This window comes from Oncorhynchus masou, chromosome 18, assembly GCF_036934945.1.
Source record: "Oncorhynchus masou masou isolate Uvic2021 chromosome 18, UVic_Omas_1.1, whole genome shotgun sequence".
Classification (NCBI taxonomy): domain Eukaryota; kingdom Metazoa; phylum Chordata; class Actinopteri; order Salmoniformes; family Salmonidae; genus Oncorhynchus; species Oncorhynchus masou.
The window spans coordinates 79,642,499-79,658,792 of record NC_088229.1 but is presented as its reverse complement, the minus strand read 5'-3'; the positions used below and the strand labels follow the sequence as shown (position 1 = coordinate 79,658,792).

At 44.2% G+C, this 16,294-nt stretch overlaps 1 protein-coding gene across 2 annotated transcripts in view; it reads left to right on the top strand.

Moving 5' to 3' along the window:
* Positions 1 to 16,294, top strand: part of LOC135505296 (signal-induced proliferation-associated 1-like protein 2) — a 492,209-nt gene that overhangs the window by 168,253 nt on the left and 307,662 nt on the right. The window lies entirely within an intron of this gene.

The window sequence follows — 16,294 nt, the reverse complement described above, 5'->3', positions numbered from 1 at the left end:
GGTCAGTACCCCCCCTACACCCCCAACAACAGACAACAGGTCAGTTCCATCTCTAAACCCCAACAACAGACAACGGGTCAGTACCCCCCCCCTACACCCCCAACAACAGACAACGGGTCAGTACCCCCTACACCCCCAACAACAGACAACAGGTCAGTACCCCCTACACCCCCAACAACAGACAACAGGTCAGTACCCCCCTACACCCCCAACAACAGACAACAGGTCAGTAACCCCCCTACACCCCCAACAACAGACAACGGGTCAGTACCCCCCTACACCCCCAACAACACACAACAGGTCAGTACCCCCCCCCCCCTGCCCCTACACCCCCAACAACAGACAACGGGTCAGTACCCCCCTACACCCCCAACAACAGATGACAGGTCAGTAACCCCTACACCCCCAACAACAGATGGCAGGTCAGTAGCTACTTCCCCTTTAACATACCAGATACTGTGGGTCAGTAGGAGCAGACTGGTCCCTCCCCTTTAACATACCAGATACTGTGTGTCAGTAGGAGCAGACTGGTCCCTCCCCTTTAACATACCAGATACTGTGTGTCAGTAGGAGCAGACTGGTCCCTCCCCTTTAACATACCAGATACTGTGTGTCAGTAGGAGCAGACTGGTCCCTCCCCTTTAACATACCAGATACTGTGTGTCAGTATGAGCAGACTAGTCCCTCCCTTTAACATACCAGATACTGTGTGTCAGTAGGAGCAGACTGGTCCCTCCCTTTAACATACCAGATACTGTGTGTCAGTAGAAGCAGACTGGTCCCTCCCCTTTAACATACCAGATACTGTGTGTCAGTAGGAGCAGACTGGTCCCTCCCCTTTAACATACCAGATACTGTGTGTCAGTAGGAGCAGACTGGTCCCTCCCCTTTAACATACCAGATACTGTGTGTCAGTAGGAGCAGACTGGTCCCTCCCCTTTAACATACCAGATACTGTGTGTCAGTATGAGCAGACTAGTCCCTCCCCTTTAACATACCAGATACTGTGTGTCAGTAGGAGCAGACTGGTCCCTCCCCTTTAACATACCAGATACTGTGTGTCAGTAGGAGCAGACTGGTCCCTCCCTTTAACATACCAGATACTGTGTGTCAGTAGGAGCAGACTGGTCCCTCCCCTTTAACATACCAGATACTGTGTGTCAGTAGGAGCAGACTGGTCCCTCCCCTTTAACATACCAGATACTGTGTGTCAGTAGGAGCAGACTGGTCCCCCCTTTAACATACCAGATACTGTGTGTCAGTAGGAGCAGACTGGTCCCTCCCCTTTAACATACCAGATACTGTGTGTCAGTAGGAGCAGACTGGTCCCTCCCCTTTAACATACCAGATACTGTGTGTCAGTAGGAGCAGACTGGTCCCTCCCTTTAACATACCAGATACTGTGTGTCAGTAGGAGCAGACTGGTCCCTCCCCTTTAACATACCAGATACTGTGTGTCAGTAGGAGCAGACTGGTCCCTCCCCTTTAACATACCAGATACTGTGTGTCAGTAGGAGCAGACTGGTCCCTCCCCTTTAACATACCAGATACTGTGTGTCAGTAGGAGCAGACTGGTCCCTCCCCTTTAACATACCAGATACTGTGTGTCAGTAGGAGAAGACTGGTCCCTCCCCTTTAACATACCAGATACTGTGTGTCAGTAGGAGCAGACTGGTCCCTCCCTTTAACATACCAGATACTGTGTGTCAGTAGGAGCAGACTGGTCCCTCCCCTTTAACATACCAGATACTGTGTGTCAGTAGGAGAAGACTGGTCCCTCCCCTTTAACATACCATATACTGTGTGTCAGTAGGAGCAGACTGGTCCCTCCCCTTTAACATACCAGATACTGTGTGTCAGTAGGAGCAGACTGGTCCCTCCCCTTTAACATACCAGATACTGTGTGTCAGTAGGAGCAGACTGGTCCCTCCCCTTTAACATACCAGATACTGTGTGTCAGTAGGAGCAGACTGGTCCCTCCCCTTTAACATACCAGATACTGTGTGTCAGTAGGAGCAGACTGGTCCCTCCCCTTTAACATACCAGATACTGTGTGTCAGTAGGAGCAGACTGGTCCCTCCCCTTTAACATACCAGATACTGTGTGTCAGTAGGAGCAGACTGGTCCCTCCCCTTTAACATACCAGATACTGTGTGTCAGTAGGAGCAGACTGGTCCCTCCCCTTTAACATACCAGATACTGTGTGTCAGTAGGAGCAGACTGGTCCCTCCCTTTAACATACCAGATACTGTGTGTCAGTAGGAGCAGACTGGTCCCTCCCCTTTAACATACCAGATACTGTGTGTCAGTAGGAGCAGACTGGTCCCTCCCTTTAACATACCAGATACTGTGTGTCAGTAGGAGCAGACTGGTCCCCCCTTTAACATACCAGATACTGTGTGTCAGTATGAGCAGACTAGTCCCTCCCCTTTAACATACCAGATACTGTGTGTCAGTAGGAGCAGACTGGTCCCTCCCCTTTAACATACCAGATACTGTGTGTCAGTAGGAGCAGACTGGTCCCTCCCCTTTAACATACCAGATACTGTGTGTCAGTAGGAGCAGACTGGTCCCTCCCTTTAACATACCAGATACTGTGTGTCAGTAGGAGCAGACTGGTCCCTCCCCTTTAACATACCAGATACTGTGTGTCAGTATGAGCAGACTAGTCCCTCCCCTTTAACATACCAGATACTGTGTGTCAGTAGGAGCAGACTGGTCCCTCCCCTTTAACATACCAGATACTGTGTGTCAGTAGGAGCAGACTGGTCCCTCCCCTTTAACATACCAGATACTGTGTGTCAGTAGGAGCAGACTGGTCCCTCCCCTTTAACATACCAGATACTGTGTGTCAGTAGGAGCAGACTGGTCCCTCCCCTTTAACATACCAGATACTGTGTGTCAGTATGAGCAGACTAGTCCCTCCCCTTTAACATACCAGATACTGTGTGTCAGTAGGAGCAGACTGGTCCCTCCCCTTTAACATACCAGATACTGTGTGTCAGTAGGAGCAGACTGGTCCCTCCCCTTTAACATACCAGATACTGTGTGTCAGTAGGAGCAGACTGGTCCCTCCCCTTTAACATACCAGATACTGTGTGTCAGTAGGAGCAGACTGGTCCCTCCCCTTTAACATACCAGATACTGTGTGTCAGTAGGAGCAGACTGGTCCCTCCCCTTTAACATACCAGATACTGTGTGTCAGTAGGAGCAGACTGGTCCTGAGTTGCTCTTCTCTTCTATTTCCCAGATTTTTCCTTTAGAGCAGATCTTTTGTTTCATCTTCTGACAATCCTCTCTTAGAGCCTCGTTGCGTGTCGGTAATAACTGTGTTAGAGTGTGAGATCGTGAGTGTTACCATGACAACTGTGCCCTAGACATAAGTTGTTTGTTAATCAGTGTCCACTGGGTCCCAGACACCGTAGTGTGGTATTAGTCAGACATCGAGACTGTGGAAGGTCCTTCAGATCTTTACGTGTCACAATGAACATGTCAAATAACCCTATTTGATGCGTGAAATAACACATTTCTCTTCTTTAATGTTGTGTGACGGCCAAGCCAAGTGCCACACTACGCTCAGTATCACTGTCAAAGCTGTCTGTAAACGAGCTTACACACCTGTCCCTACTGATGTGTTTAGCATCAGTGTTAGGGGTAACGATAGAGGATTTAGGTTACGTTGTGGTAACAAGTAACTTAACGCATTCATTTTTCAATTTAAGTAAGCAGCTTTTTCAAATAACCAAATCATTACTTTTTAATATTATTTCCCAATTATATATTTTTTTGTACCCCAAAAATGAAAATCCCTTCACCTAAGATCAAGCTCTGCCTGTTTGAAAGAACTCAACTTCAATTATCAAGAAGCACCTTCAAGCCAAGCAAGCCAAGCACAGCTCCACAAGAGTGGTGCAGGAAGACCCACGCCAGCCAACCGCTGTTGATGCTGGAGGACGGTGCTTTTGCTCCAAAATAGAAGATTTCTGTTCGGCTAAACCTGTCACCTCGACAGAACTAAATGAACTTGGAGCTGGCTATGTTTTGGAGGAGATGCTACCGATTTCTACTGAGTCTCCATCTTTCTGTAAGATTATAAAGAAAATCCCTATGACATGTAACAGGAAGGGGATAGTGTCTGACAGGAAGACATTTGCTAGCTACCTTAACAAAGCGTATTAAGACACATTTTGATGGCTTGGAATACGTCCCTGTCACAGCTGACATGTGGACAGCACACAGCAAAAGTTTTATCGGAATGACAGCCGACTGGATCCATCCCTCTACTTTGCTGGGATTGCAGAAGAGATGGGGGAAAACACACTTATGATATGATTGGCCTGAGTCAAAGATGGCTGATTCAGAGGAAGAAGAGACAGGGGAAGATGCAGTGGTTACCGGTGGTGATGACATGGATTCTGACAAAGGCGACAACCAACAGATTGTTCTTCCGCCACATCACAGGGGCGTGTCCCACACCCTCAATCTAAATACTGAAGAAAAATGTCAACGCAACGAGCAACAATTTCAAAGATTTTACTGAGTTACAGTTCAAATATGGAAATCAGTCAATTGAAATAAATTAGACCTCAATCTATGGATTTCACATGACTTGGCAGACATAGATCGGCCTGGGAGGGCATAGTCCCACCCTCCCACTGGGGAGCCACAAAAGGGCTTTACCTACAAAAGCCCTCCGACGACACCATAGGTGAAGAAGCTAGGTGTGGAAGTCCTGGGCTGACGTGGTTAAATGTGGTGTGCTGTTGTGAGACCCGTTGAACGTACTCCCAAATTCTCTAAAACGACATTGGCGGTACCTAATGGTAGAGAAAGGAACATTCCGTTCTCTGGCAACAGCTCTGGTGGACATTCCTGCAGTCAGCATGCCAATTTCACGCTCCCTCAAAGTTGACACATCTGTGGCATTATGTTGTTTGACAAAACTGCACAATTTAGCGTCCCCACTAAACTGCCCCCAGCACAAGGTGCACTTGTGTAATGAGCATGCTGTTTATTCAGCTTCTTGATATGCCACACCTGTCGGGTGGATGGATTATCTTGACAAAGGAGAAATGTTCACTAACAAGGATGTAAAATAAATTAAAATATTATTAAAATATTATTTTATCACATGCGCTGAATACAACAGGTGTAGACCTTACAGTGAAATGCTTACTTACAAGCCCTTAACCAACAATGCAGTTTTTAGAAAATACCCCCAAAAAGTAAGGGATAAAAATAACATAATTAATATTTGTACACAACATTTTAGAGCAATAAGCTTTTTGTGCCTATGGAACATTTTTCAGCTCATGAAACATGGGACCAACACTTTACATATTGTTTTTATATTTCTGTTAGCTGTATATCAAGTAATGACGTGGACAAATGGCTGACGGCAAAAGCTGTGTACAGGGGCAGCACATGAAAGCTGTGTACAGGGGCAGCACATGAAAGCTGTGTACAGGGGCAGCACATGAAAGCTGTGTACAGGGGCACCACATGAAAGCTGTGTACAGGGGCACCACATGAAAGCTGTGTACAGGGGCACCACATGAAAGCTGTGTACAGGGGCACCACATGAAAGTCCTCGGCCCTGTGGACGAGGGCTAGTGAATCAACGGTGGTATCGGAGAGCTTGGAGGAAAATAGTAGAAAGTTTCTGGTACCTTCTACAACCAGGTGCCCTGTGCAGGGTCCATCACATACCCATAGCGGAGATGAGTGACCTCTGCACCAGACTGGACATCAAGGGCTTCACAGACAGAGAATACCAGTTCCTGATAGAGTGGTGTCTAGTACTGAATCCGCTCTCCATGACCTTGGATATCCTTCAAGGGGAAGACGACTGCCTTTATGATTTTCTACAGCCCCGATGAACTGTGGCGCTGAAGGACAACCTCTCTACAGCCCTGATGAACCATGGCGTTGAAGGACAACCTCTCTACAGCCCTGATGAACCATGGCGTTGAAGGACAACCTCTCTACAGCCCTGATGAACCATGGCGTTGAAGGACAACCTCTCTACAGCCCTGATGAACCATGGCGTTGAAGGACAACCCCTCTACAGCCCTGATCAACCATGGCGTTGAAGGACAACCTCTCTACAGTCCTGATGAACCGTGGCGTTGAAGGACAACCTCTCTACAGCCCCGATGAACCGTGGCGCTGAAGCACAACCTCTCTACAGCCCTGATGAACCATGGTGTTGAAGGACAACCTCTCTACAGCCCCGATGAACCGTGGCGCTGAAGGACAACCTCTCTACAGCCCCGATGAACTGTGGCGCTGAAGGACAACCTCTCTACAGCCCTGATGAACCATGGCGTTGAAGGACAACCTCTCTACAGCCCTAATGAACCATGGCGTTGAAGGACAACCTCTCTACAGCCCTGATGAACCATAGCGTTGAAGGACAACCTCTCTACAGCCCTGATGAACCATGGCGCTGAAGAACAACCTCTCTACAGCCCTGATGAACAGTGGAGTTGAAGGACAACCTATTCAATAATAATTGTGCCTCAGCACACCTCTTCGTTCTTCACCACAAGGTTTAGTTTTGAATCTTTCGTTATCAATTTCAGTATTTAAACATTTCAATATAATAAAGAGAATACACATCCAGGAACAGTTTAATAAACTTTTGTATTTTATTTGATGCAAAGCTAATCTTGGAGTCCATCAAAGCAGGATTCTCATCCACGCTGGACAGCAATGAGGCTTTGCTGTTTGCAGTGACGCTTCCCAAGTTCAATCTGCGCTGGGTGAGCGACGAAAAGACACTGTCAAGTTGCTGATCGCTGCCAAGTGTAGTGCTGAGGAACCACCACACAAACCACCAGCGCCTCAGTCCCCTGCCTGCATGCCCTCTCTGCTGAGGAACCACCACACACACCACCAGCGCCTCCTGCAAATGACTTGTTTGAGTTTAAGTTGGACAATACTCACAACGACAGAGACATGATGACGGTGGCCAATGAGATCACTGAGTATCTGATGTCAGCTACAGGAACGGATTAATTTAACACATTTCCCAGGATCAAATCAAATGTATTTATAAAGCCCTGCTTACATCAGCTGATATCTCAAAGTGTTGTACAGAAACCCAGCCTCAAACCCCAAACAGCAAGCAATGCAGGTGTAGAAGCACGGTGGCTAGGAAAAACTCCCTAGAAAGGCCAAAACCTAGGAAGAAACCTTGAGAGGAACCAGGCTATGAGGGGTGGCCAGTCCTCTTCTGGATCTGCCGGGTGGAGATTAAAACAGAACATGGCCAAGATGTTCAAATGTTCATAAATGACCAGCATGGTCAAATAATAATAATCACAGTAGTTGTCGAGGGTGCATCAGGTCAGCACCTCAGGAGTAAATTTCAGTTGGCTCTTCATAGCCGATCTCTACCGCTCCTGCTGGCTCTAGAGAGTTGAAAACAGCAGGATCAAGCAGATGTCTTCAAAAGTCAACACTCCAACACCACCCAGTGCGGCTGTGGATAGATATTTCAGCCTTGGGAGTCTCGCCAGACTGCACAGAGGAACGGGCTAACTGACAGAGACTTTGGAGGAAAGCAGTGAAATAACTGTCAGGTCAGGTTTGAATGTCAATGACTGGCTGTTTTATGTTGACTGTCTAATGTGTAGGTCTATGTTTTCCTTTTGAAAAGGCCTATTGCTGTTGTTATCTTTCAGGTGAAAGGTCTATTGCTGTTGGTATCTTTCAGATGAAAGGCCTATTGCTGTTGTTATCTTTCAGGTGAAAGGCCTATTGCTGTTGTTATCTTTCAGGTGAAAGGCCTATTGCTGTTGGTATCTTTCAGGTGAAAGGCCTATTGCTGTTGTTATCTTTCAGGTGAAAGGCCTATTGCTGTTGGTATCTTTCAGGTGAAAGGCCTATTGCTGTTGTTATCTTTCAGGTGAAAGGCCTATTGCTGTTGTTATCTTTCAGGTGAAAGGCCTATTGCTGTTGGTATCTTTCAGGTGAAAGGCCTATTGCTGTTGGTATCTTTCAGGTGAAAGGCCTATTGCTGTTGTTATCTTTCAGGTGAAAGGCCTATTGCTGTTGTTATCTTTCAGGTGAAAGGCCAATAACAATTGCTGTTGTTATCGTTTGTTGTATGTTTTCATGTCGTCGACCAGTTTCTTACAGAAACACATTTATAAATAAATAACTGTAAAGGAGATGTTGCATCTGTCATTATTACTTGAGTTTGCATATTCATAACCATATTCCAGACCAATACATAACCATAACCCAGAGCTATACATAACCATAACCCAGACCTATACATAACCATAACCATAAACCAGACCTACACATAACCATAACCCAGAGCTATACATAACCATAACCCAGACCTATACATAACCATAACCCAGACCTATACATAACCATAACCATAACCCAGACCTATACATAACCATAACCCAGAGCTATACATAACCATAACCCATACCTATACATAACCATAACCCAGACCTATACATAACCATAACCATAACCCAGACCTATACATAACCATAACCCAGAGCTATACATAACCATAACCCAGAGCTATACATAACCATAACCCAGACCTATACATAACCATAACCCAGACCTATACATAACCATAACCCAGACCTATACATAACCATAACCATAACCCAGACCTATACATAACCATAACCCATAACCCAGACCTATACATAACCATAACCCAGACCTATACATAACCATAACCATAACCCAGACATATACATAACCATAACCCAGAGCTATACATAACCATAACCCAGACCTATACATAACCATAACCATAACCCACCCCTATACATAACCACAACCATAACCCAGACCTATACATAACCATAACCCAGACCTATACATAACCATAACCATAACCCAGACCTATACATAACCATAACCCATAACCCAGACCTATACATAACCATAACCCAGACCTATACATAACCATAACCATAACCCAGACCTATACATAACCATAACCCAGAGCTATACATAACCATAACCCAGACCTATACATAACCATAACCATAACCCACCCCTATACATAACCATAACCATAACCCAGACCTATACATAACCATAACCCAGACCTATACATAACCATAACCATATTCCAGACCTATACATAACCATAACCATAACCCAGACCTATACATAACCATAACCCAGACCTATACATAACCATAACCCAGACATATACATAACCATAACCCAGACCTATACATAACCATATTCCATATTTAACATTTACATTTAAGTCATTTAGCAGACGCTCTTATCCAGAGCGACTTACAAATTGGTGAATTCACCTTCTGACATCCAGTGGAACAGCCACTTTACAATAGTGCATCTAAATCATTAAGGGGGGGGGGGGGTGAGAAGGATTACTTATCCTATCCTAGGTATTCCTTGAAGAGGTGGGGTTTCAGGTGTCTCCGGAAGGTGGTGATTGACTCCGCTGTCCAGGCGTCGTGAGGGAGTTTGTTCCACCATTGGGGGGCCAGAGCAGCGAACAGTTTTGACTGGGCTGAGCGCGAAAAGACATATACATAACCATAACCATAACCCAGACCTATACATAACCATAACCATAACCCAGACCTATACATAACCATAACCCAGAGCTATACATAACCATAACCCAGAGCTATACATAACCATAACCCAGACCTATACATAACCATAACCCAGACCTATACATAACCATAACCATAACCCAGACCTATACATAACCATAACCATAACCCAGACCTATACATAACCATAACCCAGAGCTATACATAACCATAACCCAGAGCTATACATAACCATAACCCAGACCTATACATAACCATAACCATAACCCAGACCTATACATAACCATAACCATAACCCAGACCTATACATAACCATAACCCAGAGCTATACATAACCATAACCCAGACCTATACATAACCATAACCCAGACCTATACATAACCATAACCATAACCCAGACCTATACATAACCATAACCATAACCCAGACCTATACATAACCATAACCCAGACCTATACATAACCATAACCCAGAGCTATACATAACCATAACCCAGAGCTATACATAACCATAACCCAGACCTATACATAACCATAACCCAGACCTATACATAACCATAACCATAACCCAGACCTATACATAACCATAACCATAACCCAGACCTATACATAACCATAACCCAGACCTATACATAACCATAACCATAACCCAGACCTATACATAACCATAACCATAACCCAGACCTATACATAACCATAACCATAACCCAGACCTATACATAACCATAACCCAGACCTATACTTAACCATAACCCAGACCTATACATAACCATAACCCAGACCTATACATAACCATAACCCAGACCTATACATAACCATAACCATAACCCAGACCTATACATAACCATAACCCAGACCTATACATAACCATAACCCAGACCTATACATAACCATAACCACAACCCAGACCTATACATAACCATAACCCAGACCTATACATAACCATAACCATAACCCAGACCTATACATAACCATAACCATATTCCAGACCTATACATAACCATAACCCAGAGCTATACATAACCATAACCCAGACCTATACATAACCATAACCCAGACCTATACATAACCATAACCCAGACCTATACATAACCATAACCATATTCCAGACCTATACATAACCATAACCCATACCTATACATAACCATAACCCAGACCTATACATAACCATAACCATAACCCAGACCTATACATAACCCAGACCAATACATAACCATAACCCAGACTTGCTGTTGGCTGGGCTCCCTGCCTGTGCCATTAAACCCCTACAACTCATCCAGAACGCCGCAGCCCGTCTGGTGTTCAACCTTCCCAAGTTCTCTCACGTCACCCCGCTCCTCCGCTCTCTCCACTGGCTTCCAGTTGAAGCTCGCATCCGCTACAAGACCATGGTGCTTGCCTACGGAGCTGTGAGGGGAACGGCACCGCAGTACCTCCAGGCTCTGATCAGGCCCTACACCCAAACAAGGGCACTGCGTTCATCCACCTCTGGCCTGCTCACCTCCCTACCAGCGAGGAAGTACAGTTCCCGCTCAGCCCAGTCAAAACTGTTCGCTGCTCTGGCCCCCCAATGGTGGAACAAACTCCCTCACGACGCCAGGACAGCGGAGTCAATCACCACCTTCCGGAGACACCTGAAACCCCACCTCTTTAAGGAATATCTAGGTTAGGATAAAGTAATCCTTCTCACCCCCCCCCCCTTAAATGATTTAGATGCACTATTGTAAAGTGGCTGTTCCACTGGATGTCATAAGGTGAATTCACCAATTTGTAAGTCGCTCTGGATAAGAGCGTCTGCCAAATGACTTAAATGTAAATGTAAATGTCTATACATGACCATAACCCAGACCTATACATAACCATAACCCAGACCTATACATAACCATAACCCAGACCTATACGTAACCATAAGCCAGACCTATACATAACAATAACCCAGACCTATACGTAACCATAAGCCAGACCTATACATAACCATAACCCAGACCTATACGTAACCATAAGCCAGACCTATACATAACCATAACCCAGACCTATACATAACCATAACCATAACCCAGACCTATACATAACCATAACCCAGAGCTATACATAACCACAACCATAACCCAGACCTATACATAACCATAGCCCAGAGCTATACATAACCATAACCCAGACCTATACATAACCATATCCCAGATCTATACATAACCATAGCCCAGAGCTATACATAACAATAACCCAGACCTATACATAACCATAACCCAGACCTATACATAACCATAACCATAACCCAGACCTATACATAACCATAACCCAGACCTATACATAACCATAACCCAGATCTATACATAACCATAACCATAACCCAGACCTATACATAACCATAACCCAGACCTATACATAACCATAACCATAACCCAGACCTATACATAACCATAACCGAGTCCTATATATAACCCTAACCCAGACCTATACATAACCATAACCCAGACCTATACATAACCATAACCATAACCCAGACCTATACATAACCATAACCCAGACCTATACATAACCATAACCATAACCCAGACCTATACATAACCATAACCGAGTCCTATATATAACCCTAACCCAGACCTATACATAACCATAACCCAGACCTATACATAACCACAACCATAACCCAGACCTATACATAACCATAACCATAACCCAGACCTATACATAACCATAACCCAGACCTATACATAACCATAACCATATCCCAGACCTATACATAACCATATCCCAGACCTTTACAGTGGGGCAAAAAGTATTTAGTCGGCCACTAATTGTGCAAGTTCTCCCACTTAAAAAGATGAGAGAGGCCTGTAATTTTCATCATAGGTACACTTCAACTATGACAGACAAAATGAGAGAAAAAATCCAGAAAATCACATTGTAGTATTTTTAATGAATTTATTTGCAAATGATGGTGGAAAATAAGTATTTTGTCAATAACAAAAGTTTATCTCAATACATTGTTATATACCCTTTGTTGGCAATGACAGAGGTCAAACGTTTTCTGTAAGTCTTCATGAGGTTTTCACCCACTGTTGCTGGTATTTTTGCCCATTCCTCCATGAAGATCTCCTCTAGAGCAGTGATGTTTTGGGGCTGTTGCTGGGCAACATGGACTTTCAACTCCCTCCAAAGATATTCTATGGGGTTGAGATCTGGAGACTGGCTAGGCCACTCCAGGACCTTGAAATGCTTCTTACGAAGCCACTCCTTCGTTGCCCGGGTGGTGTGTTTGGGATCAGTGTCATGCTGAAAGACCCAGCCACGTTTCATCTTCAATGCCCTTGCTGATGGAAGGAGGTTTTCACTCAAAATCTCACGATACATGGCCTCATTCATTCTTTCCTTTATACGGATCAGTCATCCTGGTCCCTTTGCAGAAAAACAGCCACAAAGCAGGATGTTTCCACCCCCATGCTTCACAGTAGGTATGGTGTTCTTTGGATGAAACTCAGCATTCTTTGTCCTCCAAACACGACGAGTTGAGTTTTTACCAAAAAGTTATATTTTTGTTTCATCTGACCATATGACATTCTCCCAATCTTCTTCTGGATCATCCAAATGCTCTCTAGCAAACTTCAGACGAGCCTGGACATGTACTGGCTTAAGCAGGGGGACACGTCTGGCACTGCAGGATTTGAGTCCCTGGCGGCGTAGTGTGTTACTGATGGTAGGCTTTTTTACTTTGGTCCCAGCTCTTTGCAGGTCATTCACTAGGTCCCACCGTGTGGTTCTGGGATTTTTGCTCACCGTTCTTCTGATCATTTTGACCCCACGTGGTGAGATCTTGCGTGGAGCCCCAGATCGAGGGAGATTATCAGTGGTCTTGTATGTCTTCCATTTCCTAATAATTGCTCCCACAGTTGATTTCTTCAAACCAAGCTGCTTACCTATTGCAGATTCAGTCTTCCCAGCCTGATGCAGGTCTACCATTTTGTTTCTGGTGTCCTTTGACAGCTCTTTGGTCTTGGCCATAGTGGAGTTTGGAGTGTGACTGTTTGAGGTTGTGGACAGGTGTCTTTTATACTGATAACAAGTTCAAACAGGTGCCATTAATACAGGTAACGAGTGGAGGACAGAGGAGCCTCTTAAAGAAGAAGTTACAGGTCTGTGAGAGCCAGAAATCTTGCTTGTTTCTCGGTTGCAAATAAATTCATTAAAAATCCGACAATGTGATTTTCTGGATTTTTTTCTTCTCATTTTGTCTGTCATAGTTGAAGTGTACCTATAATGAAAATTACAGGCCTCTCTCATCTTTTTAAGTGGGAGAACTTGCACAATTGGTGGCTGACTAAATACGTTTTTGCCCCACTGTATATAACCATAACCATAACCCAGACATATACATAATTAGAACCAGAGTTATAAATAACCATAACCCAGAGCTACAGTACCAGTCAAAAGTTTGGACACACCTACCCATTCAAAGTTTTTTTTTTTTTTTTTTTTTTTTACAATTTTCTACATTGTAGAATAATAGTGAAGACATCAAAACTATGAAATAACACATGAAATCATGTAGTAACCCCCCCCTCAAAAAAGTGTTAAATGAATCAAAATATATTTGAGATTCTTCAAAGTAGCTACCCTTTGCCTTGATGACATTTTGCACACTCTTGGCATTCTCTCAACCAGCTTCACCTGGAATGCTTTTCCAACAGTCTTGGAGGAGTTCCCACATATGCTGAGCACTTGTTAGTTGCTTTTCCTTCAATCTGTGGTCCAACTCATCCCAAACCATCTCAATTGGGTTGAGGTCGGGGATTGTGGAGGCCAGGTCATCTGAGGCAGCACTCCATCCCTCTCCTTCTTGGTCAAATAGCCCTTACACAGCCTGGCGGTGTGTTGGGTCATTGTCCTGTTGAAAAACAAATGATAGTCCCACCAATGCAGACCAGATGGGATGGCGTATCACTGCAGAGTGCTGTGGTAGCCATGCTGGTTAAGTGCACCTTAATTTCTAAATAAATCACTGACAGTGTCACCAGCAAAGCACCCCCAATCACACCTCCTCCTCCATGCTTCATGTTGGGAACCACACATGCGGAGATAATCCGTTCACCTACTCTGCACCTCACAAAGACACGAAGGTTGGAACCAAAAATCTCATCAGACCAAAGGACAGATTTCCACCGGTCTAACGTTCATTGCGCGTGTTTCTTGGCCCAAGCAAGTCTCTTCTTATTATTGGTGTCCTTTAGTAGTGGTTTCTTTGCAGAAATTGGACCTTGATTCAGGTTTCCTCTGAACAGTTGATGTTGAGATGTGTCTGTTACTTGAGCTCTGTGAAGCATTTGTTTGGGCTGCAATCTGAGGTACAGTTAACTCTAATGATCTTATCCTCTGCAGCAGGTAACTGGGTCTTCCTTTCCTCTGGCGGTCCTCATGGAGAGACAGTTTCATCATGGCACATGATGGTTTTTGCGACTGCACTTGAAGAAACATTCCTAGTTCTTGAAATGTTCCATATTGACTGACCGTCATGTCTTTAAGTAATGATGGCCTGTTGTTTCTCTTTGCTTATTTGAACTGTTCCTGCCATAATATGGACTTGGTCTTTTACCAAATCGGGCTATCTTCTGTATACCACCCCTACCTCGTCAAAACACAACTGATTGGCTCAAACGCATTAACCTCTCTGGCCCACCCGACACGCTAGCGCCCCACCTTGCCAACAATAAATGCAAATGCGCTACGCCAAATGCTAATAGCACTCGTTAAAACTCAAACGTTCATTAAAACTCACATGCATGGTACTCAATTCAAGCTACACTCGTTGTGAATCTAGCCAATGAGTCAGATTTGTAAAATGCTTTTCGGCGAAAGCATGAGAAGCTATTATCTGATAGCATGCAACACCCCGAAATACCAGAAGTAAACAAAGGAATTAGCGTAGCCGGCGCTACACAAAACGCAGAAATAAAATATAAAACATTCATTACCTTTGACGAGCTTCTTTGTTGGCACTCCTATATGTCCCATAAACATCACAATTGGGTCTTTTTTCGATTAAATCGGTCCTTGTATACCCAAAATGTCCATTTATGAAGACCGTCAGATCCAGGAAAAACACCGTTTTTGAACGCAACGTTATTTTTTCAAATGAAAAAAGTTGCCTATAAACTTTGACAAAACACTTCAAACTACTTCTGTAATCCAACTTTAGGTATTACTAAACGTTAATAAACGATCAAATTGATCACGGAGCGATCTGTATTCAATAGGCACAAGTTTGGAAAACTTAACCAGCTTTTCCGGTTCCATGTTTCACAGCTGTGGACCTGAAAACCGGATGTGGCTATTACTCAGATGACCAAGGATTTAGTTGAATCGAAATCACTACACTGGCGACATCGTGTGGAAGCTGTAGGAACTGTAATCCCACCCTTAAGTATTTTTCCTTCCAATAGACAATACAATACAAGACTGGCGGATAGATTTTTTCTCAGTCGATTTTGTGATCAGGTTTCCTTGCGATTTTGACCACGGAAATCGTTCTGTTATAGTAACAGACACCATTGAACCAGTTCTAGAAACTTCAGAGTGTTTTCTATGCACACATACTAATATATGCATATACTATATTCCTGGCATGAGTAGCAGGACGTTGAAATGTTGCGTGATTTTTAAAAGAATGTTGAAAAAAGTAGCCCGATCTCTAAGAGGTTTTTAAGGATAGAAATTCCA